An 18,740-nucleotide genomic window follows, 5' to 3' on the forward strand; every position below is an offset into this window, starting at 1 on the left:
CGTGTTGGGGGAGGGACATGGTGGGAGGTGATTGGATCATGGCAGAAGTTTCCCCCATGCTGTTCTCATGATAGTGAGTGAGTTCTCACAAGAACCGATGGTTTAAAAGGATGTGGCTTTATTTGCTCTCTCTCTCTCTCCTGCCACCATGTAAGACATGCCTTGCTTCCCCTTCACCCTCTGCCATGATTGTAAGTTTCCTGATGCCTCCCCAGCCATGCAGAACTGTGAGTCATGTAAACCTCTTTCCTTTATAAATTACCCAGTCTCAGGTACTTCTTTATAGCAGTGTGAAAAGGGACTAATACACCATCAGAAAACTGATATCATTTTAGCTAAGATTTACATCTTTTTGGGCATGTGTTCTGGCCACTCTTTCTCTGTTGGGTAGAAGAAATAGAAACTGCATAGATTTGGCAGACAGACTTTGGTGTAGATCCTAATTTTCCCACTTTGTAAGTTTGGCTAAGCTAGTTATTTTTTTCCATATTCAGTTTCCTCACATTAAGTGAGGCTAATAATAGCCACCTTGAAGGATTTTTGTGAGATTAAATAAGATGAACTATTTGATTATTTGTTAACAACTTAATTTGAAAACATTTTCTCCTGTGCCTCCCCAACTCCATTTCATATTTCTTTTCCTGATGTTTTTATACATTTCCAAACTAAACCAAAGTACCAAATGACTCAGTCAATTTAAGCCCAAATACACAGAGTTCCAAATCTTCATAGCTTCATTGTTTCAGTATGAGAATATTTCTTAAGTGGGCAAATTCTACTCCAGGAGGCTTCAGAATTGTCAGGATCTTTTTTTCTTATTTTCTTACACTTATTTCATTTAGATCCTGCATAATTTCTCCCAAGTTTATCCTATTACCAAGCAGTCTAATGGACAATAATGACAGGGAACCTTATATAACAGAGTAGTAAAGGTTAATGACAACAAGAGGTATAACATGAGCTGCTTTTATTTACTAGGAATATTAGAATTTAAAGTCCAAAAGCATCACTGGAATCAATTTTCTAAGCATTAGTTTTATGTTTTATTTTTAAAAATAAAAAGCATATATTTTTTCAAGGAATATTATTATATAATATGTTATTATAAAATTATATATTATATTATTATAAAATCATTTATACAATTTTTGCTTAAATTATTTTTTGCAACTTTATTGAAGTATAGATGATGGTTAGAATTTATATATTTACATATATTTTTATATATATTTAAAGTGTACAACTTGATGATTTGATATATGTATACATTTCCACTTTCCCCATCTGCCACCACCTCCCCGCCTCAGCCTCTGGTAACTACCAAGCTACTTTCTATGTTCAACTGTTTTAGATTCCACATATAAGTGAGATCATGGATGTTTGCCTTTCTAGGCCTGACTTATGTCACTTAACATAATGTTCTCCAGGTTCCTCCATATTGTCACAAATGACAGGATTTCCTTCTTTTTTATGGCTGAATAGTATTCCATTTTGTTTATGTACCACATTTTTTAAATTCATTCATCCATTGACAGACACTTAGGTTGGCTATTGTGAATAATGCTGCAGTGAACATAGGAATACAGATATCTAGAGGGGAGAGATTTTAAAACAAACTGAGCTTCAATTTGTTGCTATTTCTTTTCTGTATGTAAACTCTAAAGGTTCCTATTCAATTTCAATCATGTTATCTGATATGGCAGCCATTCACATTGGAATCTAAAAATCATTTCCAACCCCTTTCTTCTCTTGTCCACCTCTACCATGGAGGCTGAAAAAACCTGAGACTCACTTTCCTATTCTCCCCTGCCAATGAGATATAAGGGAAGTTATTATGGGGCTTCATGGAAAGTTTGTACTTTCTAATAAAAGGAACAAGGTACATAAATGACTTGTCTCAGTCTAATTTCTATGAATTCCTGCCTTTAAATGCTACTTTGTTATTGTGATACTTGGAGCTAGGAAAAGCATCTTGAAACCATGAAGCAACCATTCAAAGAACAAAATCCCATATGCTAAGGATGGTCAAACATAACAGCAGAAAAAGCCTATGTCCTTCATGACATGGGTGAGCCACCAAACCAACCTGACATTGAGGTACCTCCAATGGTTTCTATCATTGCAGTTTGTTTATTATTGTTGTCGTTATTGATATTGCTATTGCTTGCTGCCCAATGTATTCCTCATTGATTAAATCTGGAAAGAGTAAGCTATCATGCCATTAGTGCTTCCACCTTAATCAGCTTAATTTCTTACACCTCACAATATCTGAGAAGAACAGGTACATTTTGATTGTGGTTAGAGGGTAGAACATGAAAAAAGGAAAAAATAAATAATGTTTACCATAATGAGGGAAGCTTACTTGGCACCAAGGAAGACAAAAAAGGAAAACATACACTTGTTAGGGAAAATAAAAGGAAATGTAGAGTACACGTTTTGCCCTTTTAGTTGCACCTGGGTGCCCAGTAGATCCTGGGTACAACATTTAAAAAAATGTTGTGTTTAATTTGTAATTATGTGCTGTTTAACATTATAATTGCATGTGAACCATGACAAATTATTAATTCTACTCTAGATCTCTCCTGTCATATAGACAGTGGTTTGAATGCTTAGGACATGGAAATCAATTTCTTGACTGGTCTAAGGTACACATCATTAGAAAAGAATGCCTGTTGCAAAAAATTGTTAAATGTGAGTGATTTGTATCCTTTGTTGTTTTGGACTATTCATGCTCCCAACCCTTTTCTGTATTTTATGAAGTCTTTAATCAATACCTATTTAAATCTTTGAGGAATGCCATCATGATCAAATTGGAACCTCAAGAAGCTTAAAAGATTTTCTCTCAATAGATTGAGTCATTGCCTTTCACCTTTTTTCCTACTTAAGGAAATATAAATTATGTATTTAAACATCCTCTTGCTCTTAGATATGGTATATATGCTTCTGGGACCCTTTCTGTTGGCACCTGTTCCTCTACTCTACAGTATTTCTCACTTAGAGGAAACCTAATAAATGTATATCTAAAAGATATTGCTCTATTGTGCATATATATTTTATGAAATAATTATTTGCTGAAAGTATTTTCAGAAGAGCTGTTTTAGGTAGGAAGATTTTCAAATACCATTTGATAACTTATATGTGAATTACTACCTTTCAGAAATAATAACTGTAAAGCAGAATATATCTTTATTTACTTTTACTTTTCTGAAGGTTTGATATATGCTTTCAGTCTTCAGAACCTGTACTTGGAATTCTGTTTATAACCGAGAAGTATGCAATGCTTTCCTATTTAAGAAACTCAGACCAGCGTATTGCTTTTTTGGTGGCTTTAATATTGGTTGAAATTACCTTTAATGTATGATGTATATTTAGTTGGTTGTCATAGAAAATATTATTCATTAACAGTTTTATTATAAAAGATAGTAATTGAAAATACACCAAATATTGATTTTTGACCAAATTAAATAAGTTCTTCTTCTGAGAGCTTTTCAGGCTATGAAAGTGTAAAGATGTTTGGAAACATATCTTGATATGTGTTCGTTTTAAGGTGTACTAAAGTTTTTCAATTGTTAATCAGTGCGGCACATGATGGATGTTATCCATCCAACATGTAATACAATTTTACTTTTATAGCAATTACTGAAATTGACTGAAGAGCCTGAGTAGAACAATAATCATGGAAGAAATTGGAATATGTGTAAATTGATCTGACCTGAATGGCAGAAAGACTTTCAAGGAATAAAAAAAAAAAAGTTATGGATCCATAAAGTAAAAGAATTTTTTTTTCAAAGTTTAGTTCACTATTATATACCAAAGAAAAGTGCCATCTGACTAAGAGGCCCTGTTCTATTAAATTCTTACTAAATATCTGTTTCTATGTGGAAATAAATGCTGAACTCCATTATCTTGCTTTCATATTACTAACATTAGATCTGTTAAATGATCCTCGGTAAATAAGTGAATTGATTTCAATGGTTATTTTTTGAATCACATGTATTAATAGCAAGAAAAATATATTATTTGGGATTAGGAACAGAAAATATCAAAAGCATTTTCATAAACAGTATAAATATGTTTTATGAGTTTTTTTTTAAATCAGTCATTCATTCATTTACTCACTAAATATTTATTTAGCATGTCATATGTGTCAGGCTTTGCCCTAGGGTGGGGGATTCAAATTAAAGCATGAGTAAGACAGTCTTCCCTCAAAAAGATAGTAGGAGAGATAGACTGATAGGTCATTATACTGTGGTAAGTACATATAAATATGTACAGCAAATTGTGGGGAGCAAGGAGGAGAAAACCATAAACTGGGGTAAGGAGAGGCCCAGGGATTGCTTTCTGGAGAGGTTTTGAGAAACTACAAGCAGTGTTGCTGTAGTAAAAATTGTAAGGCAGGAATGGTGAGGGATGAGTCTAAAGAGTTAGCTAGGGCCAGACCGCAAGGGTCTTGCTTGGAAGTTAGACTTTATTCTGTGGATGGTGGAAACCCACTAAAGAATTTTTAGCGAAGTGGAGAAGGAATACAATGGGGACAAATGGTCAAATTTCCTTAGAGAAAGGTCCTTTGGTGGATACATGGATCATATTCTTGAGGAGGATGGGCTAGACACAAGGAGACCAGGCAAATCTATTGCAATAATCCAGGGTCAAAGATATGAGGGTTTGAATCAGAGCAGTGGCAAAAGAAATACAGAGGGGTCTCTGAATTCAAGAAATGTTTGGAATATAGATTTGTAAGATCTAGGAATTGTTGGAATGTAAAGGTCAGGGTGAGGAGGGAAAATCAAGGATATCTTTAGGCTTCTCTTTTGGATGAATTCAGAATTACTAACTAAAATAGAGAGGGGAGTTATGTCAATAAGCTATTGTTCCATTAAAAAGTACAGGAAAATTAACTGGCTTAAAACAACAATAATTTATTCTTCTTCACCCTTCTGCTACTTGATTGGGAGTTAACTGTTCTGCACTTGGGTTTGTCTAGCCCTGGGTTTGTCTGCACTTAGCTCCAGATGGTAGACAGGGTCCAATTTTTGCTGACCTTACTCTTGTCTTTATTAGACCTATGGGCTAGCCAAGAAATGTTCTTTCCATGACAAGGTCAAAAGCACAAGAACTGAAGTTGCCAAACTCCTACTTGAGTTACACCTGTGGTTATACTGACCAAAGCAAATCACGTGGATAAACCAAAGTCAAAGGGTAGGGAAGTATACTCCATCTCTAGTGGAAGGAACTTCAATGTCATTAGCAAAGGTAACTGGGGTAAGGAGAGGGCCAGGGATTGCTTTCTGGAGAAGACACCAGGAGGATGGACACTAGGAGGGATGAAGAATTTGGGCCAATAATTCAACACCCTTATTGTTATTGTGGGTGATAGATTTGAGGGGAATAAGACCAGAGGTTAAGAGGCTATTTCAAAGATGGTAAAAGTCCAGAGCAGTGGCAGCTGGAAAAGAGAGAAAATGATAGATTCAAGAAGTGTTCAAGGCCTGGACATTGTTATAACATGGAGGACAGATTCAGGGGAAAGAGTCAAGGATGACTCTAGGCTTCCAATGTGACTGACTGAGATACAGAAAGAAGGATAGTGGGTTCAGTGTAGGAAACATTGAGTCTGAGAGAGAGTGACTATGAATTTTATCATCAAAACCAGGACACTTCGGAGAACATGAAAGAGTGCTATTAATAATTATGCCAGAACCACCAGGGTAAACATGTCCTAGGACTGACCTCAGGAAAACGAGTTTATATTCACTCTGAAGTGAGTTGCCTTTGGGTAATCAAAATGAAGTTATTGGGCATCAGAGAAAGACTCTGTCTAAAAAATAAATTAATTAATTTAAAAATGAAATTATTTAGTATAATGTTGATATTTGAGTATGAAATTCAGTGGAGAGAACTGGTCTGGTGATATAGACTTGGGAGTTATCATTCATAGTTTAAAGTTTGAAAGCATGAGTCTGGTTGAAATCATCAAAGGAAGCATATGCAGGATGAAATGAATATAATAGAATGAGAAGATGTTGCTGGAGTAGATGACAGATGAGGAAATTGAGAAGGAAAAGTCAACAAATAAGAATTTGATTTAAGCCAAAGAGTAGAATTTAATGGATAAAATAATCATATCAGAACACTCAGGGTCAGAGCTGGCTTTGAGTATGACTAAAGCTAGAAATTTTAACACCATCTTTTTTTCCTTCAGAGTCTGGTTTTTTTTTTTCTTTTAAGCTGAGTGACCTTTTGAGGCTAGAGTCATGATCTTAGGCAGTTCCAGATTCATATTCTATTAGCTCCAAAACCAGAAAAAAAAGGAGTTTTTTCCTTGTTATCTCAAAATACAAAATAAACGTGAGGGAAGACTCTGATTGGTCAGGTGTAAGTCACATGCCCATCCCTCTACTAATCACTGTGGCTAGGGAGTTGGGGATCCCCACATTAGTGAAGATGCGGGAGAGCAGTGGGGGTAAAAGTCAGATTACAGCAACTTGAGAAGTGACTGAGAGGTGGTTTGGACACAGCAAGTACAGATAAGTATTTTAATAAATTTATTATAATAAATATGAAGAAGAGACAAACTGTACAGTAGACTACATGACGGCCAATGCGTGTGTATTTCAGACTTGTTTATAGGCTGAGATAAAGGAATCAGTGAAACTTGAGATATTCAAGTTAAAGAAAAAAAGAGAATGCTTGTTGGAACAAGATCATGGAGCAAGGCTGAGGAGATGAGATTTAGGACAAAAAAAATGAAAGAATGTAGATTTGAAAAGGGAAAAGAACATCTAGTCCTCTGAACCTATGATGAGGTACAGCTGAGTGTGGACATCAGTAAGTTAATGGAAGGGCAGTATATTGAGAGAGCCAAGGCTAAGAGGGAGGGCATCAGGGCCTGAGTAATTTCAGAAGAGCATTGAAAAGTCATTGAGGGCACTGGCTTCAGGAACTGACTGAAGATAAGGACAAGAATTCACAGGTGATTAGGCTTAGCTGATTTGTGGACCACAAGTTTGTCTTCTCACCCAATCTGTAGGGCTGTGTGATTTTTCTCTAGCTGTCCTGGATATGGACATGAAGAAGGCAGATTGATCTAGGGTTGGTGATTTGATGAGTTCACGTAAATGGGGACAAGATGCTCTCCTCAAGGAAACATACAGCTTTAGAAGCAAATACAAGGTCTTAAAGATAAGTAAGCAAGAACAAGAAGGGAACTTTACTTATTTCTGGCATTCTGACATGGTAATGGTAGACCTCTCTATGAAATAACATTTGTAATTGACCTTTGCTTTCAATTTCTGTTGTGATGAGAAGTTTATAACTCTTGGACCATGCTGGAGTAAATAAAAACATAACAGATGTTTCACAATTTGCAAAACTGATTTAATTAAGTGTGTTTTATGTTGTATTATATTTCTGATAGTTACAACTTTCCTCCCCATCTTTCACCACACACATACACACACACATACACGCACAAATGGACATTTAGCAACATTGTGTGCAAAGCTCTTTTGGTGTCACTATGAAGCTATGGTGAGTTAACATAATCAGAACATAATTTCAGGTCTCTTAAGTTTCAAGTCCAGTATGCCATATGAAGAAAAAATATCAAAAATAGAAAAACTTTTATATAACCTTTATTTAATGATACCAAATTCTTAGAGGTCATTGCAACAAAGTCTTATCAATAGCAGGAAATATTTCGCAGCATACTGTAAAGAACACTGGATCTTTTTACCACTAATGAGATACGAGATCCAGGGCAAATGAGTTTTCTCATATCTGTAAAATTAGGGTTATGGTCCCTTCTTTTATACCTTACAATGTGGTTATAAAAAAATCAGAGAGGATGTGGCAAAAAATGTTTTACAAATAATAAATGAGATTATAATTTATTGATCAATTTTTTTAACATTACATTTATATTCATTTGGTACCACAGCACGGATTATTTAAAAATTGGTGATTACACATTGGTCTCTTTCCAGGGAACTTAGAGGAATTGTTTAAATTGGTTGCCTATTATATGTAAGTTTGTTTAAAAATATCTAAATTATTTATGCTTCTTTCAATTTATGTAATAGATTTTAAGAGTCAAAAGATGATGACTCAAACTATTTGTTTTACTGTGTTTGCAAAATGAGTGAGGTAAAAGACTGGAATTATCTGCCAACATCGTCTGTATTGTGTTATGCTAGAAACATAATTAGATGAACATTTTTTACTTATTTTTGGTCTTAAGGTTAAGAGATGACAGCCTTTTCTGACTGGGGAAAATGCTCACATCTTTTTAGTTGAGACTCACCCTTGTGTAGCAATACACTGGCTGGGAAATGTAAAGAAAGTTCTAGGTTTTAAGTAATTAAATTTATGATTACCTTTCCCTAAAGGACTCTGTGAATTGGCTCAATAGCTATTTCCTACCTCAGGATTCAAGTTCCATGTTGGTCTTTGGTAAGGACTCCTTCACTCCTACTCCTAGACTGAGTCCCAAGCTTCCCACCTGAGCATTTGTATCATCTGGGGCTTCTTAGGCATCACCACAAAGTGATCATGAGAGGAACAGGAGACAAATGCAGACCTTAGTCATTTACTTATGGCCGGTTTTCCATGGTGGACCATGTTGAAATTGAACACACCTGTATACAAACATCCATATTTTATTGATTCCCTTAAGCCAACTCTACTGGTTGAACTGTGTGGGAGAGATACAAAATGTAACTACATGGACTAATCTTGCAATTCCAAGCTAAACAATTATTTAGCATATAGTCTCAGTTTAAGATGCAAAAGCAGAAACTATTGTGGCCAGAGATTTTAGAATTCTACATCTATACTTGTAGTTCACTTTGCCTAGTTGCTGGTTCTTGTCTATGCTCAGTGTAATTTGGGGCACTTTACTGAAAAATCTGTACTTAAATCAAGTCATTTAATTAATTAGATAATTAATTTAGTTCATTTTTATTTTGGTAAGAACATTTAACATGAGATCTACCCTCTCTACAAATTTTTAAATGTACAATGAAGTGTTATTTACTATAGGCACAACGTTGTACAGCAGATTTCTAGAACTTAATCATCTTGCATAAGTGAAGCTTTGTACCTATTGAATAGCAAGTGGCCATTTCCCCCTGCCAGTCCCTGGCAACTGCCACTCTACTCTCTACTTCTATGAATTTCACTATTTCAGATACTTTATATAAGTAAAATAATGCATTATTTGTTCTTCTATAACTGGCTTATTCCACTTAGCATAACGTCCACAAAGTTCATCTATGTTATCTCATGTGGCAGGATTTCATGATTTTTTAAATAATGAATAATATTCAGTTGTATTTATATACCGTATTTTTTATCTGTTTATCTGTAGTTGGACATTTAGGTTGTTTACATATCATTGCTATTGTGAATAATGCTGCTATGAGCATGGGAGCACAGATATGCCTTCGGGATCCATATTTCTATTTAATAGCAGTAAATACCCAGAAGTGGGATTGCTGGATCATTTGGTAATTCTATTTTAAATTTTCTGAGGAACCTCCGTATCGTTTTTTATAGCAGATCCACCATTCTACAGTCCCACTAACACTGTACCAGGGTTGCAATTTCATCACATCTTCACCAACACTTGATATCTTTCCTTTTTATCGTAGCCATTCTAAGAGGTATGAGGTGATATCTCATTGTGGTTTTGATTTACATTTCCCTGATTATTAGTGATGCTGAACATCTTTTTATATGCCTCATGGCCATTCGTATGTCTTGTTGGGAGAAATGTCGATTCACAGTTTTTGCTCACTTTTTAAATTTGGTTATTTGTTTTTCTGCTATTGAGCTGTAGGAAACCTTTATATATTTGTATATTCGCCCCTTATCAGATACATAGTTTGCAATTTTTTTTTCTCATTCTGTAGGTTGCCTTTTACCTGTTGTTTCCTTTTCTGTGTAGAAGCTTTTTGGTTTGATATAGTCCCCTTTGTCTATTTTTTGCTTTTGTTGCCTGTGCTTTTGAGGCTACAGCCAAGAAATCATTGCCAAGAACCAACATTGTGAAGCTTTCCCTGCCGTGTTTTCTGCTAAGAGTTTTAAAGTTCAGGTCTTAACACTTAAGTCTTTAACTCATTTTTAGTGAATTTTTGTGTGTGGTGTATGGCATGGGTAGAATTTCATACTTTTGCAAGTGAATGTCCAATCTTCCCAACATCATTTACTGAGAGGACTCTTTCCCAATTGTGTGTTCTTGGCACCCTTGGTGAAGGTCTGTTGACTACACGTATGGGTTTAATTCTGGGCTTTCCATTCTGTTCCATTGGTTGTATAGGTCTGTCTTTATGCCAGTATCACACTACTGGGTTACTGTAGTTTTGTAATACATTTGAAATAGTGAAGTATGATGCCTCTAACTTTTTTTTTTAACAAGATAGTTTTGGCTATTCTGGGTATTTTGTGGTTCCATATGATTTTAGGATTGTTTTTTCTATTTCTGTAAATAATGCTATTTGAATTTTGATAGAAATTGCACTGAATCTGTAGATTGCTTTAGGTAGTATAGATATTTTAATAATATCAACTCTTAGTCAATTTTCTGTTGCTATCACAGAATACCATAGACTGTGACTGGGCGTGGTGGCTCACGCCTGTAATCCCAGCACTTTGGGAGGCCAATGCAGGCAGATCACTTGAGGTCGGGAGATCGAGACCCGCCTGGCCAACATGGTGAAACCTCAGATCTACTAAAAATACAAAAATTAGCCAGGTGGGGTAGTGGGCACCTGTAATCCCAGCTACTCAGGAGGCTGGAGCAGGATAATTGCTTGAGCCTGGGAGGCGAAGGTTGCAGTGAGCTGAGATTGTGCCACTGCACTACAACCTGGGCAACAGAATGAGACTCCATCTCAAAAAAAAAGAAACACACACACACACACACACACACACAAAACCCCAGACTGTGTAATTTATAAAGTTTATTTACCTCATAGTTCTAGAGGTTAGGCAGTCTGAGAGCATGGTACCAGCATCTGCTAATGGCCTTCTGGCTGTGTCATAATATGGTGGAGGACATCTTATGGCAAGAGGGAAGAGTGTGTCAGCTCAGATCACTCTTCCTCTTCTCATAGAGCCTCCAGTACCATCATGGGGGCCCTAGCTTGATGACCTTATTTAATTCTAATTACCTTTCAAAGACCCCATCTCCAAATCCCATTAACATATGAATTTGGGGATTAAGTTTCCAACACACACACGACATTTAGGGGACACCATCGAACCATAGCATTCTGCCCCTGGCCCCCAAATTTTACTTTCTTTTCACATGCAAAATGTATTAATTCCATTCCAGTAGCCCCAGAGTCGTAACTTGTTTCAGGATCAACTCAAAAGTCCAAAGTCCAGAGTCTCATCTGAATCAGATATAGATGAGACTCAAAATGTGCAATTTCCTTGCCAGCTGCAAGCCTGTGAGATCAAAACAAGCTATGTACTTGCAAAATGCAATGCTAAGCACAGGATAGTCATTCCTATTACAAATGGAGAAAATAAGCAAGAAAAAATAAGTAGCTGGTCTTAGCACGTCAAAACCCCAACAGGGAAACAACATTAAACCTTAAAGCTTAGAATGATCTTTCACTCCATGTGCCATCTCTGGAATGTACTGGCGTGAGAGGGGGGGTTTGAATCTTCAAAGCCTTGGGCAGTTCCGTCTCTGTGGCTTTGCTGGGCTCAGCCCATGCAGCAGTTTATACAGGTTGGAGTCTTATGCCTGCAGTTCTCCCAAGGGGACTGAATGCTTGTAGCTCTACAATTCTGAATTCTTGTGGGTAGTCCTTCCCCTGCAGCTCCACTAGGCATTGCCCTAGTGGGGACTCCCTGTGACAGCTCCAGCACTGACTGAGGTGTGGCTCCTTACAAGAGGGCATTAGCTGCAGGGATCTGCCCGCAGACCCTGACCTAAACGATGGATGATTAAAACGTACGCTGACACACAGATATTCTGTTTTGCCAGTCCTGCTGAGTGTCCGACCACCTGCACATCAAGAGAGGTTTGTAACTGCGGCCGGCCCTGAGCAGCTCGCACTCCAGGCATTTATTTAGTACAGAATTAACAACAGAAGCTTTGAGTAAACACACTTGTGGATAATTAACATAGTTAAGAGAGTAGTTCTACGAATGATTAAAGCTCAGGTACCGCGGTTTAAAGTAAATACCATTAGGGGGCAATATCCTTGGTTGACCTTCCCCCATGAGGGCCATCTGGCTCAAAGGTTAGTTATTGGAGGTAGGGTAAACAGACTTAAATGAGGAAGACTCTGTTGTCCCTAGTATTTACCTTATGACCTAATTCTCTAATGTAAGAACCGGCTGCCTTCAGCCTGTTCAATTATTACAAGCTATGTAACCTTTCGGCCTTCCAAACGGTTTGTGACTATTCCCTATAACTTTCCCTAATATGTCCCTTTAATATTTCTGCCACCATCCTGAGTGAATCCCAACAACTGACCTTACATTTCTGCTCAGCATTGCCCTTGTAGTGGCTCTCTGCTGTGGCTCTACCCTGTGACAACTCTCTGCCTGGGCCTCCAGGCTGTTCATGCCATCCTTTGAAATCTGGGTGAAGGATGTTCCCACAGCTCTTACATTCTGCACATCTCCAGAATTAGCACCTCATGGGTGCTGCCAAAGTTTATGTCTTGTACCGTTTAGAGTGGCAGGTCAAGTTGCACCTGGAGCATCTTGGGCCACAGCTGTTATGATGAGGAGTGCTGCACCAGAATGCAAGGAACAGAGACCCAAGGTAGCCGTGGCCAGTGGCCCATCCCTCAAAACCATTCTACTCTCGCAGAGCTCTGAGCCTGTAATGGGAGGGGAAGACTCGAAGATCTCTAAGAGTTTTTCTCCTCATGTCCCAATAGTCTCTGGCTTTGTTTTACCCATACTAATCTCCTTATCAATTGATCACTTAGTCACACCCTTGGTTTCCTGTGCTGAAAATGCTCTTTCATTCTCTACCACATGTCCAAAATCATTTCACTCTGCTTTCATTTTAATTACAAATTCTGTCTTCAAATCATCTCTTTCCTCTTTTGTTTTACTATAAGCTGTTAAAAGTAGCCTTGAAACATCCTGAATGCTTTGCTGCTTTCGTATATGTTCCACGAGTTATTCCAGTTCATCACTCTTAAATTCTGCCTTCCATAAAGCATTCAGCCATGAACATAGTTCAGCCAAGATTTTTGCTACTTTATAACAAGAATGGCCTTTTCTCCAGTTTCTTTAGTTCCATATGATACCTCATTAGAGTGGCTTTTACTGTCCATATTTTTATCGATATTTTGGTCAAGGCCACTTAAGCAATCTCTAAAATGTTTTAGACTCTCTCTGGTCTTCTCCTTTTTCTGAACCCTCACCAGAGTCACCGTTAATGCACCATTTATGGCAATACAGGTATTTTTTTTTCCTAGTCTGTTCCTCCAGATTCTTTTTATTTATTTATTTATTTTTTTGAGACGGGGTCTCACTCTGTCGCCCAGGCTGGAGTGCAGTGGCATGATCTCGGCTCACTGCAAGCTCTGCCTCCCGGGTTCACGCCATTCTCCTGCCTCAGCCTCCCGAGTAGCTGGGACTACAGGCGCCCGCCGCCACACCCGGCTAATTTTTTTTGTATTTTTAGTAGAGACGGGGTTTCACCGTGGTCTCGATCTCCTGACCTCATGATCCACCCGCCTCGGCCTCCCAAAGTGCTGGGATTACAGGCGTGAGCCACCACGCCTGGCCTCCTCCAGATTCTTACAGCCTCTACCCATCACCCAATTCCAAAGCTGCTTCCATATTTTCAGATCTCTGTTATAGCAATGTCCTCACTTCTTGTTGCCAATTTTCTACCTTAAGTGCATTTTCCATTGCTATGACAGAATACCATAGACTGGGTAATTTATAAAGAAAAGAAGTTTATTTAGTTCATGGTTCTGGAGTCTGAGAAGTCCAAGAGCATGGCATCAACATCTGACAAGGTCCTTTTTGCTTCATCATAACATGGCAAAAAGCATCAGGTGACAAGAGGGCAAATGTATGTCACCTGTCTTCCTCTTTTTTTTTTTGTTAACTAGCTTCTAAATTGTTATTTATTTTTATTTGTAACAAGCCATTTACTTAAGTTTATGTAAAGGGATAGTTTATGCTTAAGGGGTAGCAGAGGTTGTTGCTGTTCTATTTATTGTATAGCAAACATGGCCGGATTTTACTTTCGAACTTCCTGGAAGCTCTTCATTGGACCTTGAGCTAACACAATATATCTTTTGTCACAAAAAGAGTATTATTCTTATGTCATAATGAGAACAATAATTTACATGCTTTGCATAATAAATGCCTAAAAGACATTTTATGACTGCATTATTTGTCTTGCTATAATGGGGATACTGTAAATCATATATTTGTATAATATTGATGGTTTTTTTATATGTTACTGTACGATGTACATTACAAAATCAAAGCAATTTGTCTTGATCTCTTAATCTTAAGAGCAACACTTTAACTCACTTAATATTTCTAATGCATATTACAAGTGATGTATACTTTTTTTTGAAGTTACATACTTGCTAATTTAATTTCAAAGCTACAAACCAAGCTCAAGTCTCAACTGCAGCAAATGCCTCTGAAATGAGGTTTCTATGGATTCATAAACATAAAACAATCAATGCAAAAGAATAATTGAAATGATTTGTCTCCTACTTTTTTTTTTCTTGTCCCAAGCATTTTTTTTTAAATTATACTTTAAGTTCTAGGGTACATGTGCACAACGTGCAGGTTTGTCACATATGTATACATGTGCCATGTTGGTGTGCTGCACCCATTAACTCGTCATTTATATTAGGTATATCTGCTAATGCTATCCCTCCCCCCTCCCCCCACCCCATGACAGGCCCCAGTGTGTGATGTTCCCCTTCCTGTGTCCAAGTGTTTTCATTGTTCAATTCCCACCTATGAGTGAGAACATGTGGTGTTTGTTTTTTTTGTCCCTGAGATAGTTTGCTGAGAATGATGGTTTCCAACTTCATCCATGTCCCTACAAAGACATGAACTCATCCTTTTCTATGGCTGCATAGTATTCCATAGTGTATATGTGCCACATTTTCTTTTTATTATTATTATTATTATTATTATACTTTAGGTTTTATGGTACATGTGCACAATGTGCAGGTAAGTTACATATGTATACATGTGCCATGCTGGTGTGCTGCACCCACTAACTCGTCATCTAGCATTAGGTATATCTCCCAGTGCTATCTCTCCCCCCTCTCCCCACCCCACAACAGTCCCCGAAGTGTGATGTTCCCCTTCCTGTGTCCATGTGTTCTCATTGTTCAATTTCCACCTATGAGTGAGAATATGTGGTGTTTGGTTTTTTGTTCTTGTGATAGTTTACCGAGAATGATGATTTCCAATTTCATCCATGTCCCTACAAAGGACATGAACTCATCATTTTTTATGGCTGCATAGTGTTCCATGGTGTATATGTGCCACATTTTCTTAATCCAGTCTATCATTGTTGGACATTTGGCTTGGTTCCAAGTCTTTGCTATTGTGAATAATGCCGCAATAAACATACGTGTGCATGTGTCTTTATAGCAGCATGATTTATAGTCCTTTGGGTATATACCCAGTAATGGGATGGCTGGGTCAAATGGAATTTCTAGTTCTAGATCCCTGAGGAATCGCCACACTGACTTCCACAAGGGTTGAACTAGTTTACAGTCCCACCAACAGTGTAAAAGTGTTCCTATTTCTCCACATCCTCTCCAGCACCTGTTGTTTCCTGACTTTTTAATGATTGCCATTCTAACTGGTGTGAGATGGTATCTCATTGTGGTTTTGATTTGCATTTCTCTGATGGCCAGTGATGGTGAGCATTTTTTCATGTGTTTTTTGGCTGCATAAATGTCTTATTTTGAGAAGTGTCTGTTCATGTCCTTCGCCCTCTTTTTGATGGGGTTGTTTTTTTTTTCTTGTAAATTTGTTGGAGTTCATTGTAGATTCTGGATATTAGCCCTTTGTCAGATGAGTAGGTTGCGAAAATTTTCTCCCATTTTGTAGGTTGCCTGTTCACTCTGATGGTAGTTTCCTTTGCTGTGCAGAAGCTCTTTAGTTTAATTAGATCCCATTTGTCAATTTTGGCTTTTGTGGCCATTGCTTTTGGTGTTTTAGACATGAAGTCCTTGCCCATGCCTATGTCCTGAACGGTAATGCCTAGGTTTTCTTCTAGGGTTTTTATGGTTTTAGGTCTGACATTTAAGTCTTTAATCCATCTTGAATTGATTTTTGTATAAGGTGTAAGGAAGGGATCCAGTTTCAGCTTTCTACATATGGCTAGCCAGTTTTCCCAGCACCATTTATTAAATAGGGAATCCTTTCCCCATTTCTTGTTTTTGTCAGGTTTGTCAAAGATCAGATAGTTGTAGATATGTGGCATTATTTCTGACGGCTCGCCACATTTTCTTAATCCAGTCTATCATTGATGGACATTTGGGTTGGTTCCAAGTCTTTGCTATTGTGAATAGTGCTGCAATAAACATACATGTGCATATGTCTTTATAGCAGCATGATTTATAAGCCTTTGGGTATATACCCAGTAATGGGATGGCTGGGTCAAATGGTATTTCTAGTTCTAGATCCTTGAGGAATCGCCACACTATCTTCCACAATGGTTGAACTAGTTTACAGTCCTACCAACAGTGTAAAAGTGTTCCTATTTCTCCACATCCTCTCTAGCACCTGTTGTTTCCTGACTTTTTAATGATCGCCATTCTAACTGGTGTGAGATGGTATCTCATTGTGGTTTTGATTACCCCTCTTCCTCTTTTAATAAAGCCTCCAGTACAATCAGGGAGGCTCCACTTTAATGACCTTATCTAGTCCTAATTACCTCCCAAAGGCGCCAAATTACCTCCAAATACTATCAACATACGAAATTGGGGATTAAATTTCCAACACATGAAATTTTGGGGACACATTCAAACCATAGCAGGTAATATGGACATTTTAACAATATTCACTCTTTCAATCCATTAACATGACATGTCTTTCCATTTATTTGTGTTTCCTTTAATTTCTTCATCTGTGTTTTGTATTTTTTGGTGTATAAGTTTTTTATTTCTTAGTGTTTTAAGTATTTTAAATGTTTATTTAAAACTTAAGTTTATTTCTAAGTATTTTATTCACCTTTATGCTATTGTAAATGGGATTGTTTTCTTAATTTCTTTTTCAGAAAATGTATGGTTGGTATATTAATATACAACAAATGCCTGTATGTTGATTTTGTTTTTGTTTTTGTGGCTTTTTTTTTTTTTTTTGGATATGGAGTCTCACTCTATCGCCCAGGCTGGAGTGCAGTGGCGCGATCTCGGCTCACTGCAACCTCTGCCTCTTGGGTTCAAGCGATTCGCCTGCCTCAGCCTCCCGAATAGCTGGGACTACAGGTATGTGCCAACACGCCCAGCTAATTTTTTGTATTTTTAGTAGAGACGGGGTTTCACCATGTTGGTCAGGCTGGTCTCGATCTCCTGACCTCATGATCCGCCTGCCCCGGCTTCCCAAAGTGCTGGGATTAAGCTGTGAGCCATCATACTCGGCCTTGATTTTGTATTTTTAAACTTTACTAATTTTTAAATTAGTTCTGTTTATTCTGGAGTATTTAGGGTTTTCTACACGGAAGATCATGTTACCTGCAAAGAGATTTTATATCTTTCTTTCCTATTTGAATGCCTTTTATTTATTTTCCTTGCCTAATTGCTTTTGCTAGGATTCCAGTACTATGTTGAATAGAACTTGTGAGAGTGGGCATTCTTGCCTTGCTCCTAATCTTAGAAGAAAAGCCTTCAGTTTTTTATTATTGATTGTGATGTTAGTTTTGTTTATTATGTTGAGATAATTTATCCTTATTCCTAGTTTGTTGAGGGTTTTTATCATGATATGGGGTATTACATTTTGTCAAATGCTTTTTTTATTACATCTGTTGAGACGATCATGTGATTTTTATCCTTTATTCTGTCAATGCAGTGCTATGGTCTGAATGTTTGTGTGCCTCCCCCCATTTCTATGTTGAAACTTAATCACCAATATGATAGTATCAGAAGACAGGGCCTTTGGGAAGCAATTAGGTCATGAGGGCAGAGCTCTTAGGAATGGGGTTAGTGCCCTTATAAAAGAGGACCCAAAGAGCTCCCTTGCCCCTTCCATTATGCAAAGACACAGATAGAAGACACCATCTATGATCCAGAGAGCAGGCCTTCACTAGACAAAAAATCTGCCTGGGCCTTGATCTTGAACTTCTCACCCTCTAGAACTGTGAGAAATAAATTTCTGTTGTTTATAAGCCAATCAGCTTATGTTCTTTTGTTATAACAGCTTGAACAGACTTAGGTATGTGGTGTGTACCACATTTATTGATTTGCATATGTTGAACCATCCTTACATCCCAGGGATAAATCTCACTTGGTAATGATACGTGATTCTTTTAATGTGCTATTGAATTCTGCTTGATAACATTTTGTTCAGGATTTTTGCATCTATATTCTTCAGGAATATTGACCTGTAATTTTCTTTCCTTTAGGCGTCTTTGGTTTTGGTTATCAGGTTAATGCTGGCCTCATAAAATTAGTTGGTTAATGTTCCTTCCTCTTCAATTTTTCAGAAGACTTTGAGAATTATCGGTTTGAATTCTTCTTCAAATGTTTGGTAGAATTCATCAGTGA

At 37.4% G+C, this 18,740-nt stretch overlaps 1 protein-coding gene across 13 annotated transcripts in view; it reads left to right on the forward strand.

Annotated features, from left to right (window-relative positions):
* SYTL5 (synaptotagmin like 5) overlaps positions 1 to 18,740 on the forward strand; it is a 242,492-nt gene that overhangs the window by 47,696 nt on the left and 176,056 nt on the right. The gene's annotated exons all lie outside the window — the stretch shown is intronic.

Source organism: Pongo abelii, chromosome X (assembly GCF_028885655.2).
Source record: "Pongo abelii isolate AG06213 chromosome X, NHGRI_mPonAbe1-v2.0_pri, whole genome shotgun sequence".
Lineage (NCBI taxonomy): Eukaryota > Metazoa > Chordata > Mammalia > Primates > Hominidae > Pongo > Pongo abelii.